The sequence below is a fragment of the Garra rufa genome, chromosome 3 (assembly GCF_049309525.1).
Source record: "Garra rufa chromosome 3, GarRuf1.0, whole genome shotgun sequence".
Taxonomy (NCBI): Eukaryota; Metazoa; Chordata; class Actinopteri; order Cypriniformes; family Cyprinidae; genus Garra; species Garra rufa.
This window is the reverse complement of record NC_133363.1, coordinates 32504821-32521774: the sequence shown is the minus strand read 5'-3', so window position 1 is coordinate 32521774 and position 16954 is coordinate 32504821. Positions and strand designations below refer to the sequence as shown.

Below are 16954 nucleotides of genomic sequence, written 5' to 3'. Positions count from 1 at the left end.
ATTGAGTGTAGTAGGCCTAGGAGGCCTCCTCTCTGTGAAGTCCTCTGTAAAGAGAGATATATAAAGATAATACTTCTTAGCGCTGAATGTAGCCAGGTCATTTTTAGACCTCCATTCATGAGAGCTTTTTACTGGGTCGAGTGTTGCTAGGCTCCCTCTATGTGAGGTGTTTCTGTTAAGCCTCCACTTCCCAGAAATACAGGCCGGGAAAACACAAGGTTAAGGCAGCTTGTGAATTCTTTTTCATGGACCTGTCACTACAAGCGTTGAGTGTAGTAAGGCCTCCCTTCCTTGAGAGGATGTGTATACCAAGGCCTCCACTCGATAGAGCTTCCTCAGTTGAACGTCGTCAGGCTTGTTACGCTCGAGAGAGCTTGTAACCATTAAAGCCTCCCTCACTGAAAGCTCCGCTTCCGGGTTTTGCTATCGCCCGGGAATAATACAGGTGTTTTCCTCGCGAAATGCTTAGAGCACCTTCTCAAAACCACGTTAGTGGTGTCTGCTCACACAATGGTTTTGAGCATTCCCTAAAATCCACACGAGTGGTAAGTGCACTACAAAAATAGGCACTTTACTAAAATCCATATTTATGGTGAGGATCCCTCCCGTAAAGGCAGGATCCTTCTTCAAATCCCTCACGGGTTGGACCACGCAGGATAATCCTCCGTGCCCATTCTTCGAGTTGGTTCCAAAACCTTTAAGTTTTTTCAACTCCTTTGATAAGCACAGTGTAATAGGTCTCCCCTCTGTCACAGCCAACAGTACTGAGACCTTCACTCTCACAGTTATAGCAGCTAGCAGGCCCATGAGTGCCTCGCTGACTATTTTTTGGGGGAAGTGCAGTCTTCCACTCACCAAAAACTAGTGTTGTAGGCTTCTCTCCTTGGAGATGTAGTCTCGGAGCCTCCACTACACAGAGCTAGATGATAAATGAGAATTTTTCATTATTGGCCCTGACTGTGAGTATCTGCCTTTTCTTGAGCGTCGAGTGTAGTCAGGCCTCCCCTCGCCTAGAGCGTTTCCTGAGGCCTCCACTCTGAAGAGTTTCCCTAGGGAGAGCGTCGTAGGCCTCCTCTCGTTTTAGAGAGTCTTTCTGCTGAAGCCTCCCCTCTCCAGAAGCTCCGCTTTCAGGCTCTGCTATCGCCTAGAGACTGCAAATCTGGTGATCCTCGCTATGCTCAGGACACCTATTCAAAACCACATTTGTGGTGTTTGCTCACGCTAGTCTTTTGAGCACTCGCTAAAATCCACGTAAGTGGTAAGTGCACTACTTAGGCACTTCACTAAAATCCATATTTATGGTAAGGTTCCTCCCGTAAAGGCAGGTTCCTTTCTGAAATCCTATACGGTATGGACCACGCAGGGCATTCCTCCGTGTCCATCTTCTGAGTTGGTTCTTCAAAAACCTTTTAGTTTCCCAACTCCAATCCAGATAGCACTGCTAGCAGGATTGAGTGTCGACGCCTTTCAGGCCTCCACTCTCCAGAAGAGCTCCATAACGAAGGTAATTCTGTCGCACAGGCTAGTCAGCCTCGCGGATGACCTTCAGGATTAGAGTGTAGATAGGTCATAAGACCTCCACTCTCAGAGTTCTTCTTTGCTAAGCACGGAGGTGTGCTAGGCTCCCTCCTTGAAAGCCTCCACTCTCCAGACTCCGCTCAGGTAGTACTGTCGCATGGGCTATTCAGCCTCGATGAACACCTGCGGTGTTGAAGTGTAGCAGGTCTTGGGACCTCCACTCTTAGAGTCCTTCTGCTGCTCGCAGAACATTGCCTCCAGAGACTCACTAGAAATAGGCGGTCCGACTGCACAGGCTATTCAGCCTCACGGACCACCTCTAGTATTGGGTGTAGATAGGTCACGGACCTCCATCCTTAGAGTTGTCCTCTGCTGGGTGCAGAGTGGTACCAGGCTTCTTCTTTTTACCAAAGCCGCCACTTTGCAGAAACTCCACTCAGGTAGTTCTGCTGCACAGGCTATTCAGCCTCGCTGACTACCCTCAGTGTTGAAGTGAAGTGGGTCACGAGACCCCCACTTTTAGAGTTTTCCTTTGCAAGACACAGAGTGCTTTCCTGGCTTCCTTTGAAGCAGTCACTCCTCTGAACTCCCTGTAGGTAGTTTTGCTGCACAGGCTACTCAGCCTCACTGACTACCCCCAGGTTTTGAGTGTAGAGGTGCCGCGGCACCTCCATTCTTAGAGTTGCACTCTGGAAGGCACAGAGTGTTGCCAGGCTTCCTTTCGGCGAAGCCTCCACTCCTCAGAAATCTCCACTTAGACAGGCCTGCTGCACAGGCTATTCAGCCTCACAGACCTTTGTCAGTGTCAAGTGTAGTTAGGTCATGAGACCTCCACTTTGTAGATTCCCTCTGAGCATACGCTCCACTCGGGTAGTTCTGGTTGCACAGGCTATTCAGCCTCACTGAATACCCCCAGTGTCGAGTATAGCCACCTATACCTGTTAGCACTGAATGTTGTCAGGTCCCTAGAGCAGACATTCGCTCTGCTGAGACCTCCATTCCCTAAACTCCGCCCCTTATGGTCAGGGCGTTTATGAGCTCATTCACTTAGAGAGCTAAAGTGTAGTAGGCTTCCTCTAGGCCTCCACGCTTGAGAGTTGCGTGCACAGGTAGCCGAGCTAGCCGTGGCAGGTCACTGGGCCCCAGCGACTCTCGCTGAAGCAGGGGTGATTTTCCTTCTTGACTCCTCATTCAGTCAGTTTGATCACCTATCCCTCGGCATGGCGGTGTTGGTATAAACGTTCCCAAAGTGTCCACCAGGACGCAGCGTAGAGTTCCCTCCGGAAGGGAACGTCTAGGTTACGTATGTAACCCCTGTTCCCTGAGGACAGGGAACGAGACGCTGCGTCTCTTTGCCATGCCTCGGGCCCTGCACAGACCTCCGTCAGACAAAAAGATGGTGTTGTGCTCTCAGGCATCTGCTTTTATACTAGCAGGCGCCTGTTGATGATGTCATAGGCTGGCGCCGGACAGTGTCAAGTTCACTGTCGTTGTTCTATAGCTTGTTTCAGAACCGGTCATGCTGAAGGCAGTTCCCAAAGTGTCCACCAGGACGCAGCGTCTCGTTCCCTGTCCTCAGGGAACAGGGGTTACATACGTAACCTAGACGTTTTTGAGGAAAACATTTCAGGGTTTTTCTCCATAATAGTGGACTTCAATGGGGATCAACGGGTTGAAGGTCCAATTTGTAGTTTTAGGGTGCATTCACACCTGGCCTGTTGTTTCAGAACCTGGTGCATTTCCTTAGCTTGGTTTGTTTGGGCATATGTGAACACGGCAACCGCGCTCAGATCTGTGCTAAAACAATCAGTCTGAGATCACCTGAATGAAGTTGTCTTGGCTCAATCAAAAACTCGGTTCAGTTGTAGTGAGAAAGCAATCTGATCCAACGGACCAACGAACCAGGCTATATCACATTGTATAAAAGGTAATTACGTAAGTTCCGTGAAAAGCAGTATGTTTGTTGTTTTGCTAATACCTCTTAAAGTAAACCTGTGAATCTCCATTCAAAATCAAAAATCAAACCTTTTCATTTTATAATGGCGTCTTATTGCTCTTCTTCATAGTAGGTGCATTTTAAAAATGATTTCCCGAAGAATCCTGGACTCCAAAATGCTCAAAATGATAAATGAATATAACCACAGCTACAGAAAACCCAACAATAAGTCCACAAAGCTGTTGTCTTTCCATCCTGATGGATAAGAGCTATGAGCCGAATCACAGAAAGTAAACAGTGGAACTTTGAACAATGGGAGGAAAGTTTACTCACACGTGACTTGTATTAACAAATTTGGACCATATGAAACTTTGCTGTGTGAAAGCAAACCGTACCAAGAATAAAAAAGCAACATTTTAATAATTTTAATCTTTGTTTCGGAACAAACCAATCAATCTACAGGTGTGTCAAGTATTCTCAGAGTAGAAAGTTGTTTACCGAGACCGAGACCGTAGAAAGCGCTCCCTGTTTGTTTATTTTACAAAAGTACAATGTTTTGTTGTTATTGTCAGAGTACGCAAATAAAAGTAGGCCCCTTTTAGATTCAGTTGATTTTAGTCTTATCTGTATCTAGTATTTAAGGGTTCTCTGTAAATCAGGAAAAACTGCAAGTGAACGCACCAGCGTGGAGAGGGTTAAAGATGCTGCATTAAATTTTACCTTTAGACTGTAAATGTAGATTTCAATATTGATTTTAGAACTGTTGAAATTATGTACAGAATGTAACGCAACTTTATTAGTAACTGTGATTACCTAAAAACAGTAATCCCTTACTTTACTGCATTAAGTATTAAGTAATTTAATTACAGTAACGCGTTACACCCAACACTGGTCATGCGTGACCTTTCCAACATGATTACGTAATGCTTGATAATGGGCTGGTTCGAGACAAGCATTTGTGGTTAAAAAGTATATAATTTTTTGTTGTTTTAAGAAAATGATAAATTGTTTCGCTAGATAAGACCCTTATTCCTCAGCTGGGATCGTGTATAGCCCTTTAAAGCTGCACTGAAACTGCAATTTGGATGTTCAACCTGTTGATCCCCATTGAAGTCCTCTATATAGAGAAAAATTCTAGAAATGTTTTCTCAAAAACCTTAATTTCTTTGCGACTTAAGAAAGAAAGACATGAACTTCTTGAATAACATGCAGGTAAGTAAATTATCAGGAAATGTTTATGCTGAAAGTGAATTTATCCTTTAATGTTAACACAATTAAGCAATAAGTAACATGTGTTTGTGCTACGTTGTGAATATGGTCATGGCTAAAGGCCATTTTTACTTGAGTGTGTTTTATTGCTTCTATAAAATAAAACTTTAAATTAAAAGAACAAAGCCTTTCCTCTCCAGTTTTTATGTTGGTTTCATATGGATTACATAATAAGAGAATATTTGTTTTATAGATATATTTCTCATGTCTGTGTGTCAAGTATTGGCTGAGTTTCGGTTTATATTTGTGAGGTGTAGAAAGAGAGACCGAGACAGCAGAAAGCGCACCCTGTTTTTGTTTATTTTACAAAAGCACAATGTTTTGTTGTTATTGTCGGTGTACACAAATAAAATCAGGAAAAACTGCAAGTGAATGCATCAAAGACGGAAAGACATGAACATCTTGGAGCATGGGGGTGATTAAATTTTCAGGAAATTTGTATTCTGGAAGTAAACTTCTCCTTTAAAATGAACACAAATTAAACAATAAGTAACAAGAGTTTGTGCTACATTGTGAATATAGTCATGGTTAAAGGGCGTTTTCACTTGAGTGTTTTATTGCTTCTATAAAATAAAATGTTAAATATTAAAAACATGAAGGACTTTAAAGGAGAAGTCCGGTGTGATATTGACCTAAAGTGTATTGAATCATGATACCGAGTGTGAACGTACCTTGCATATCTCATCTCGGTTTGTGTCCTGCAGTCCGAAATCTGGGGTCAGTTAGCCGATGCTAACAACAGGTTGTCAATGAGAGTGAATAGGGCATCGGAGTAGCCATGTAAATAAATCACTGTTTTATGCCATTTACGAGGCACAAAGTAGCTCCACACTTCATTTATTTACGAGAAGATTTATACAGACAGTAACTGCAAGAAATTTAGCGGCCGCCGCCATCTTGAATTTAGTCACGATAAGTCGAGTGACGAGCACGAAGGAAACTACAACCTGATAAGTTGATAACCTGATAAGTTCCTTCATGCTCATCACTCGACTTATCGTGACTAAATTCAAGATGGCGGCGGCCGCTAAATTTCTTGCAGTTACTGTCTGTATAAATCTTCTCGTAAATAAACTACCGGTGCTTTTTCTGAGTTCTCAATGTCTCGTTTTAAATGTCAGGGCCCTTTGAAGTCTACCAATGAAGTGTGGAGCTACTTTGTGCCTCGTAAATGGCATAAAACAGTGATTTATTTACATGGCTACTCCGATGCCCTATTCACTCTCATTGACAACCTGTTGTTAGCATCGGATAACTGACCCCAGATTTCGGACTGCAGGACACAAACCGAGATGAGATATGCAAGGTACGTTCACACTCGGTATCATGATTCAATACACTTTAGGTCAATATCACACCGGACTTCTCCTTTAAATAACCAGAACAAAGCCTTTCCTCCCCCGTTTTCTGAAAACAGATATGATGATTGTGTGAGGAAGACTGTATCACTGCATGCAGCATATTGTGTAACTAATTACATATCTAACTTTCATTAACACGCCAAATTGTGAGCCGTATGCAAATAACCAACCGTCTAACACACACTTACTTTATCTGGCAGTTCCTGAGTCACCCATCCATCTGCCTTTTAGCCTACATCTCCGGCTGTTCTGTTCTGTAGCCTTTTCACACACTGCTCTCATCACTTCATTTTGATCTGAACACAGTCTCACTCTCTCTGTCCCTCCAAGCCGAGTAACGGTCAGAAATACAATCATTTTAACAAGACCGTAGTAAATTTTTACATCTACCACTGTTATGTGTGAGTGCCATTATGTAAGAATGGTTATGCGCCTCAGTCCGTATCCTGTGTCATTGTGAGAGTGAATGTGGGTGCCGTTTGTGAAGTTATATTGCATGGCCTGTGAGTGAGATGAAAATTATGTTTCTATGGCAACAAGTGCAGTATTGTTAGGAGGTCAGAGACAAACACAAGGAGGATACAGATTAGGGCATTAAAAAGAGAATATCAAAAAGGCAGCTTTGCTTAGGAAGTATTAATGCCTCATAATGAAATGTTTCTATTACTTATTCAAATTAATTCCACTTTAAATTCATCTGGAAAATAAAGCAGATGTTTGTCTGCCTATTTGACTGTGACATTCACATCGCAGTCTTGCTTTTTCGCTCTCAACTGATTGTTTTGCTCTGTCACTCTTCAACACAAGTAGACACATTTATAAAAAAGATTTATGTAATTATCATTGGCCCAAATCACACTATGTGTTGAAAACTGCTCAGAAAGAAATCTGATCTGCGTCAAATGTAGGTGGAAAAATAATATCCTTCTGCGCTACAGTATGTAGTTTGACTAAAGCCAATGAGCCTGTAAGTGGTAGTTGCACTAAACTGTCACCGCCTTGCCTTGGTTGATTGATACGGGGCCACAGAAATCATCACATATCTTGCTATCACACATATGTCTATCTCTGCACTACTGTCCATGCAGAGCTGCAATCATTAGAGTGCCCACCGGTTCCCTTATTCTTGAACCCAATGGAGGCTGTGCAGGGTACATCAATATCAATACTGAGCAATGGCAATAACAAAAGCTCTTTTGACACCAGCATTAGTCTTCCAAATCACCCCTTCTGCCTCTCAGCATAAGGCTGTAATGTTTGTGATTTCTCTCGACAGCACAATTTAACACCCACAGTTCAGGCAAGGCCATTGCCTTGGGCCCCTAAATGTGGTTGACCGATCTCACTGAGCTATTAAAACCCAGTGAAAAGGAGTGAATATGAATTTGATTTGAAATAAATGCCTTTGCAACATAGGAAAGAAACTAAGGGAGGATTTGTATATGACCACTAATGAGCTGATGTGATGGGAAATATATGCAGAAAGAGAGGCGTAAATTAATGAAAGAGGGAAAACGTTGCTATGATGTGTAGGGTTTTGTTAATTTCCCCCAAATTGATTTCAAATTCAGGACTGATCCCAAATGTCAGTCTCTTTCTGCTGAGGTAATTAAAAACCAAATGGTCGAAGTTTTAATTGGATTGAAACCTGTACCTCAGCCAAATTTCAATGGAGACTAATATGCTGAGTTGGTTTCTAAGACTGTAATTCCAGTTTATTATCTTTTACTTGACTCAACCAGTCTCTTAGAACAACAACAACAACAAAAAGGGTTGTGCTTTAAATGAGCTACTTTTTACCAGGGACTTGCTCATCGGAGCAGCTGCTAATTTACTCAAGTATCTTTGTTGCTTTCTGAACAAGGCCATTTCATGATCCTGCTTCTGTATTTATTATGGCTCTCCCAGTTGGCAAAAAAGGTTGGACCTAATTGATCTCATTGGAGCACAAGGTCCTGCCTCCAGTTTGTTGTAAAAAGCAGAGAAAAAAAGCATTAAAGCTTACAAGCTTTTATAGGATTAAGCATCATAAGCTTTTACCTCTGCCTCTCATATTAAATAGTATTGAACAGTTAAAAGACAGACATTTCAGAGGATTACACAAAGGAAACGGTTAATGTCCATGTTATTCTCTATTTGGCTGCTTAGCTAGCTGTGGCTAATTGCTTTATAGAACAGTCAGTTTTCCTGCTCTAATCCAAGGGTTTTTAAACTTTCTCTTCAAAGGACTTAAATAAGACATTTTCTCTTTATCTCGGAACCACAATTACAGAATATGCTACACTTGCTAGAGCTATAAGTTCACTTCTTTGTCCAATAGGATCTTTATGTCTTAAATGGATAGTTCACCCAAAAAGGAAAACTCTGTGATTAATTACTCGCCCTCATGTTGTTCCAATCCCGTAAGACCTTCGCTCATCTTCGGAACACAAATTAAAGATATTTTTGATGAAATCCGAGAGCTTTCGGACCCTGCATAAACAGCAATGGTACTGAAACATTCAAGGCCAATGTTCACCAGAAAGGTAGTAAAAACACTGTTAAAATAGTCCATGTGACATCAGTGGTTCAACTGTAATTTTATGAAGCTACAAGATTACTTTTTGTGTGCAATGAAAACAAAAATAACAACTGTATTCAACAATTTCTTCTCTTCCGTGTCAGGCTTCGATACCATGATGCATGCGTGTGGTGCTGCTGATGTAGGAGCCGGTCTTCTGACGTAGTTTGCAAGAAGTGGTCATGGTGCTCTCGTGAACACGACAAAGCCTTTTTACTAGGGTGACCATATGTCCGCTTTTCCCTGGACATGTCCGTTTTTTGGACCTAAAAAATTCATCTGGCCAGGATTTCTAAATCACCCAAAATGTCCTGGATTCGGCTTTTGCTTTCTACAGTCGCCATTCATTGTGTGCGTTTTTATATTAATTGTATTGTATTTCAATTCTTTTGATGCAGCTTGTGTTGGATGTAGAGTTGACAGTTTTTCCACCGAATTGGGTTGATTTTCAAATTACATTTGACTGAAATGCTTGTATTAAAACATTTTGCATTCTACCTATGATAAAACAGTGTTAGATATAAGTTACGTGAAAGGTGGCCACTGATGTAGGAAGCCTTTTAGCTGTGTGATAATCAATCTGCATAATGGTGAATATGTAGTTTAGGTATGGAAATTATATATTTTTGAGTTTTGATATGGCATAACCCCCCAGTTGAACTAAAATATGGTCACCCTACTATTTACACTAGTGTGTTTTCGTAGCTTCATAAAATTACGCTTGGCCCACTGATGTCACATGGATTATTTTAACAATGTCCTTACTACCTTTCTGGACCTTGAACGTGGTAGTGGTTGCTGTCTATGCAGGGTCAAAAAGCTCTTGGATTTCATAAAAAATATCTTAATTTCTGTTCTGAAGATGAACAAAGATCTTACAGGTTTGGAACGACATAAAGGTGAGTAATTAATGACAGAATTAAAATTTTTGGGTGAACTATACCTTTAAATGGATTACACTCTATAAAATTAATTATTTTATGGACCTGAAAAAGCATAATTTAAACAATTAAACTGGCACTGTTCCAGGCTGACTTACAATAATATATTTATTTCATATCATTCAGTATGTGGCTTTGTAAACAGAATTTTATCTTTGGCAACCATAATTTCTGCCTAAAATACTGTTTTTACTGCAGTTATTGTATTGTGGGAATATGAATTTAATAGTTTTATAAAAACAAAATCAGCAGTAACTATTATAGTTGTGTGAAGTTATAGATATTACATGGCAAAAATAGGATTGAAACCCTTTCAGTGAACTCTGCAAGAAGTTCATGAAATGTCAGTCAGCTTGATTTGCGATCAGCTCCATTTTCCATCTCAGTTCTTTGCATGGTCAAGATCTGTGTATGTCTTCAGCTCCAGGTTTCATCAGGCTGGTAACAGGCAGAAGAGTGGCAGCTACAGTAATACCCTTGGGTTTTCTCTGCTCATCTCAGTGCACTATTGCTGTCTCTCCCAGCGCTCACCATGCACAATTCCATTAAACTGTCACATCTTTCCAAATGACTTTCCTCTGTCCGAGGAAAAAGACCCACATCTTCACTGGCACATTACTGAGCAAGAGCAAATAAACCGTATAGTTGTTCAGTTTTACCATTAGAATGATTGCAGTAAAATAAAATAAAGGTCACTTGTTTTGAAAGCAAGCTTTAAAGGGATAGTTCACCAAAAAATTAAAATTCTGTCATTAATTACTCACCCTCATGTGGGTCCAAACTCCGTAAAACTATTGTTCATCTTCAAAACACAAATTAAAGTATTTTTGATGAAATCCGAGAGCTTTCTGAACCTCCATATACAGCAACATAACTGACACATTCAAAGCCAAGAAAGTTAGTAAGGCATCACCTTAGAATTATAAGGTTCTATCTGACATTTTTGTCAAAATTTAGTTATTCAAATATTCCTATTCTTTGACAACTTATTTACATTATTTGATGTTTCTTTTGTAAGCTGTGTACATTTTGGGCATTTTTTTAGAAAACAAAAATGGTTCTATCTACAGAAGTCTATGGAATGCAAAAACTTTAAAGCTCAATATCTCGAAAGTGCTCAGAATGCAGATAGAACCTTATAATTCTAAGGTGACGGAGGACATTGTTAAAACAGTCCATGTGACATCAGTGGTTCAACCGTAATGTTATAAATCTATGAGAATACTTCTTGTGTGCAATAAAAACAAAAATAATGACTTTATTCAGCAATTTCTTCTCCTCCTTGTCTCTCAGATTTCATCAGCGACATGAGGGTGAGTAATTAATGACAGAATTTTTGGGTTAATTAAGTCTGCCGAATATGCAAAGTGGCTCAAAAATGGCCGTTTTTGCATCACTTTCCAATCTTACAAACCTCAGTCCGTCAGCCTTGTTACCCCATGCTATTAGAAACTCAGGAACATAATTCTGCAGCTGGTGGAAGCACATCCAGCTCAATAAATAGGGCTTTTACGAAATGAAGAGAGAGACATCTACAGGGTGTGTAGCGAACCATGCTGATCTCATTCATATTGAAAGGTATTCATGTGTAAAGTGTATATAAAGTATGTAATACAATGATAACATCTTGAACCCTTTTACACATGTACAGCTTTAGAAATGTACAAATCGTTTCTGATCTCCTGAAGATTTGAAACTGGCAGAACTGGAGCCACTGTGGATGGGATGTTATGGTGGTGTGATTCGCTCATTTCTCGATTTGTGTGTGTGTGTGTGTGTATGTGTGTGCTGTCACAGTAGTTCAGCTAGTCTGTATAAACTCCCGATTTAAACTGTAATGATGTCAAATTAGACAGATGGATTAACGGTGTTAAATAAATGTGATGCTGTTAAACATATTTGAATATTTAAAATCACGTTGAGCAGACAGATGCCAAGGTGACAAGAAGCAGCTGGAATCCATTACTTTGTCCCTCAAAATGAGTACATGACCTAGCAGCTGGAAATGCTCCTCACTTGTTGTGTGTTACACAGGAACAATCTCTTACGGTCATTTCTGCCAAACAAAATCTTGTAGTAGTGACAGTTGGTTGTTACAGCAAGAGCTGTTATTTACCATCCCTGAGTCTTGGAAACATCCTAATGTCATGTGGAGCACGAATTAAGTGTCGGTATCAAGTGAAATTGTTTTTCTTGTAATGAAATCAGTTGTCTTTAGTCAATGGCAAACAGATTGAGTTGATGAAATGCTTAGCTATATTTGGGCATCAGAGCCTGACAATATGTTTGCCTGAGGATTGCCGCTGTTCAAGCTTTTGACATTTGCTGAGGCACTGAAATACTGATTGTATCTGGCGAGGCAGGGTTTTCAAACCATGAAATCTTCCAAGATTTTAAAGCACCAAATTGAGCCTGCTCTAATTTTTGTTTGACATTTAAATTTCATTTAGTATTGTAGTCATGTGTAACAAAATCAAAAACCTCGGAAGGTTACAATTCCCAGTTTCACATTTAGGGCCAAATCGAGATGATTTTAAGTAACTTCAAGTTACACTTGGAGTTCCAAAAAAACTGTCAAATAATTGCCATTGTATGGAGTCACTACAGCGCAATTTATATTAACACTCAAGGCAAGGCTACTAGTATAAATTTGTGCAGCTATTTTCCTAATCGCATCTCCTCCTCACAGACATGCAGTTATTAGATAAGCACTGAATATCTCGTTTTACTCAGCCTTTCAAAATAGCTGTAGGGTGTGACATCCAAAGATATTGGTCTGTGCATTGGAGTGGCACTCAAATATTCCAGTTCTAAAGTAAACTGAAATCGAATGTCTGCAGATACTGCATGTGTTGTTTATTCTAATGCAAATTAGCATGAAAAGCAGGAAAATGAATTTAATTACAGACAGGGAAACAGTCCAGTGGTTGTATTCAGTTTCAAACAATTCCAAGATAATTGTTTTATCATACTGATTCCCCTCATAATTTCCAGCCCCTTCATTTCATCCAGTAGAGGGTTTCATTTAATACTGTGTTCTCCTTTTCTATGCCAGATTTTATGGCCATTTTAGACTTTCACATATTCAAATCTCTTATATAGTGCGCTAATGGCAAAAATTCACAAAATTCTAACCTATCATTGAAGTAAAACAATGTAAAGTGGGGGAAAATCTCATTTTGAAAGTTCATGTTGGCCTCAATTATTGGCACCCAATTATTGCAACATTAAAGATAACAGCATTGAGTTTTCTCCTATAATGCCTGATTAGTTTGGAGAACGCCTGACAAGATTTCAGAGCATTCCTTCATATAGAATCTTGTTTAGAATGTTTGAGCTTCTTTTTAGTTCCCCCCACCCATTTTCTATAGGGTTCAGCTCAGGGAACTGGGGTAGCCATGGCAGAAGCTTCATTTTCTGCTCAGTGACACATTTTTGTCTTGATTTTGATGTTTGTTTTGGATCACTGTCCAGATGGAAGATCCAACCACGGCCAATTATAAGATTTCTCACAGAGGCAGTCATGTTTAGATTTTTTATCTGTTGGTATTTGATAGAATCCATGATCTCTATCTGAACAATATGACCAGGACCTCTGGCAGAAAAATAGACCCACAACATTAAAGATCCAGTAGTATGTTTAACCGTGGGCATGGGGCACTTTTTAACCCTGTTTGCATCCATCACAAGGAGTAAAACCAAAGCATTTAGTTCTAACGTGCAGAACATGATTGTTGAGCTGCCAAAAAGCTCTCTTTTTTTCCTGCCAAAAGCTCTTTTTTCAGTTTCATCTGACCATTGAAGCCAGTCCTTTTTGAAGTTCAAGTCGTGTCTAACAACTGAATATGCTGGAGTTTGTTTTTGGATGAGTGAGGAGGATTTTCCTTAAAACCCTCCTGAAACACATGCGCTGATGTTACTTACTTACTTAGGCCCATAGCTCCCAAGGGAGCATAGGCCATCGACAACACTTCGCCATCTATCGCGGCTCTGGGCTGTCCTTTCTGCCTCCGTCCAGTTGGTCCCAATCTGCTTCAGCTCTGAGTCTGCATCCCGCCTCCAACTATTCCTAGGCCGGCCCCTCTTCCGCTTTCCCTGTGGATTCCAATTTAAGGCCTGGCGGGTGATGCTGGAGGCTGGTTTCCTCAGTGTATGTCCTATCCAGCCCCACTTTCTTCTTAGAATCTGGCTTGTTTTTGATTCTTGTCCCGCTCTCTGCCATGGTTCTTCATTACTGATCTTGTCTGGCCACCTGATTTTGAAGATACGCCTCAGACAGGTGTTGAAGAATGTCTGTATCTTCTGCTGCGTCGCTTTGGTCATCCTCCAAGTCTCTGAGCCATAGAGTAAGACCGATTTGACATTGGAATTGAAGATGCGCAGTTTCATGGCCGTAGTGATCTCTCTTGAAGCCCAGATGTTCTTTAACATGACAAAGGCTGCTCGCGCTTTGCCAATTCTGGCTGTGACATCTCGATCTGTTACCCCCTACGTGTCAACAATGCTCCCCAGATACACAAAGGACTCAACCTCCTGAATTGGCTCTCCACCTACTGTGACTGGTGTATTGACAGTGGTGTTGATCTTCATGAGTTCTGTTTTCCTCCTGTTTATCTCGAGCTCTGTCCTAGCTGATGTTGTTGCCAGTCGTGTGGTCTTGTCTTGCATCTGGTTGTGGTTGTGTGACAGGAGTGCCAGGTCGTCAGCAAAATCGAGGTCTTCCAGCTGCATCCAAGGTGTCCACTGTATTCCATTGTTCCTGCCTGCCGTTGTCGTCTTCATAATCCAGTCGATGACCAGCAGGAAAAGGAAAGGCGACAGTAGGCACCCCTGACGGACTCCGGCTCTGACCTCGAAACTATCTGACATCTGGCCTGCATGAGCTACCCTGCATGTCATATCTTGATAGGTGCACTTGATGAGGGAGATGAACTTCTTGGGTACTCCATAGTGCCTGAGCAATTTCCACAGTGTCTGTCTGTCCACACTGTCGAAAGCCTTCTCATAGTCTATGAAGTTGATGTAGAGGGGAGAGTTCCATTCCAGTGACTGCTCTACGATGATGCGTAGGCTGGCAATTTGGTCGATACAGGATCTGTACCTACGGAAGCCTGCCTGCTGTTCTCGGAGCTTGGCATCCACTGCCTCTTTCATCCTCTCCAATAGTACTCTGTTCAATACTTTGCCAGGCACTGAAAGCAGCATGATCGCTCTGTAGTTATTGCAGCTACTGAGATCTCCTTTCTTTGGCAGCTTGATCAGGATTCCTTCCTTCCACTCATCCGGGACTCTCTCCTCTTCCCAAATCTTGCCGAAGAGACTGTGCAGCATGTTGACCGCAGTCCCTATGTCCGCTTTGATGGCTTCTGCTGGTATGTCATCTGGCCCTGCCGCTTTCCCATTCTTCAACAACATGATGGCTTTCTTTATTTCTGCTTTAGATGGCTTGTCGCAGTCTATTGGCAGGTCCTTCTCTGCTGGTGGAATGTCAGGTGGTGATTCCGGGGGTGGTCGATTTAGCAGCTCGCTGAAATGTTCTGCCCATCTCTTCAGCTGTCCCTCTGTTGTCATGATTGGGTTCCCTGTCTTATCCTTCACAGGTTTAACTGTCTGCTGAAACTTGCCTGCTAGTCTCTTTGTCACTGCATACAGGTCTCTCTGGTTTCCCTTTCCTGCTGCCTCTTCTGCGTGGCTGGCCAGATCATTGATGTAATCTCTTTTGTCTCTCTTTACACTCTTCTTTACTTCCTTGTCAGCAGCTGTATGGTCTTCTTGTGCCTTTGCTTTGGCTGCCCTAGTTCTGCTCATGTTTAAAGCTGTTTTCTTCCTCTTCCTCTCTTCCACCTTCTGTAGTGTTTCGGCTGAGATCCACTCTTTCTGTTTTATCTTGCTCTTGCCCAGGACTTCTTCACAAGTGTCAAGCCATGCTCTTTTAGTAACTTGCCACTGTCTCTCGAGGTCTACCTCTGTGTCCTCCAGAATCTCTTTTAGCGGCTGGAATCTGTTGTAAAGGCTGATCTGGAATGTTGTCTGTACCTCCCTCTTCCTGAGCAGTCTTACGTTGTATTTGGTGCGCGTGGTGGTCTGCGTGGTATACTAAGTCGCAGCCTCATTGTCATCAGTACAAGATGGTGGTCTGATGACACATCTGCGCCTCGCATCACTCGTACATCCCGCCATGAACGTCTGAACTTTCGGTTGACACAGATATGATTAATTTGGTTCTCCGTGATGTGGTCATGTGGCTTTGTGGATCCGCTTGTGAGGGAAGATGCTTCCTCCTATCACCAACTGGTTCAAGGAGCACAGGTCCGCAAAACGTTCACCATTTTCGTTCATCCGCCCCAGCCCGAGCACTCCCATGACGTCCTCATATCCCATATTATCATTCCCTATCTTAGCATTAAGATCTCCCATGAGGACTATGATGTCTTTCTCCCTTCTTCTATCCAGTACTGTTTGCAGATGATGGTAAAAATCATCCTTCTCTTCGTCTTTTGACTCATTGGTAGGAGCATAACACTGTATGATGTACAGCTGGATCTTCTTTTTATTGGTGGCAAACTTAGCTGTAATGATTCGTGAGCTCACAGGTTCCCAGCCAATGAGTGCACGTCGCGCCTCCGAACTCAACATCAGTGCAACTCCTTCAGTGTGAGTGGCACCATGCTCCGTGTGTCCAGAATACAGCAACGTCTCTCCAGATGTTAATCTTAGCTGACCTGCCTGTAGCCATCTTGTCTCACTCAATCCTAAAACAGAGATGTTATAGGTTTTCATCTCTTTTGCTATCTGGGCAGTTCTTGATGTTCCAAGTGGCTATCCTTGTTGGTTTCCTAGGAGTCAGAAGGGGAATCGGCCTTACAGCTTCCCTTTGGCTTTCACTGCATTGCGTCATACTCCTCTGTTGTAGAGGTCCTTCCGCTCCCAGGTCTCGATGATGTAGTATTGTTGTCGATGCTTCTGTAACTCTATATTTTTTTCTAGGACAAGGTAGTTAACCCTGTGCCGAACCCCCAACCTGGAGGACCAGGGACCACTCTTTGTCTGGCCTCTAGCCTTCGACCTTTCTGGCATGGGAGGCCCTACCAGGAGCATTGAAGCTCCAGTCAGCATAGCTCTTTGGGTCACCGAGACACACAAGCCCCCCAACCGCAGCAAGGTGGTGATCCACTGGGGGATGCGCTGATGTAGGGGCTGTTTTATTTATTTATTGGGGTTTTCTGACCCCAAGACTCAGCTAATCTCTGCAGTTAAACTCTCTTTCTCATTAGGATGATATAGTCCTCTTCCAGGCAGATTTGTAACATCTTTAGTTGATTGGAACTTGTTAATTATTACCCTGAGGGTGGAAATGGGGATTTCCAAT

General features: G+C 42.0%; 1 pseudogene; it reads right to left on the bottom strand.

Annotated features, from left to right (window-relative positions):
• Positions 1 to 13509: 13509 nt before the first annotated feature.
• Positions 13510 to 16701, bottom strand: LOC141331547 (uncharacterized; annotated as a pseudogene).
• Between the last annotated feature and the right edge of the window lie 253 nt (positions 16702 to 16954).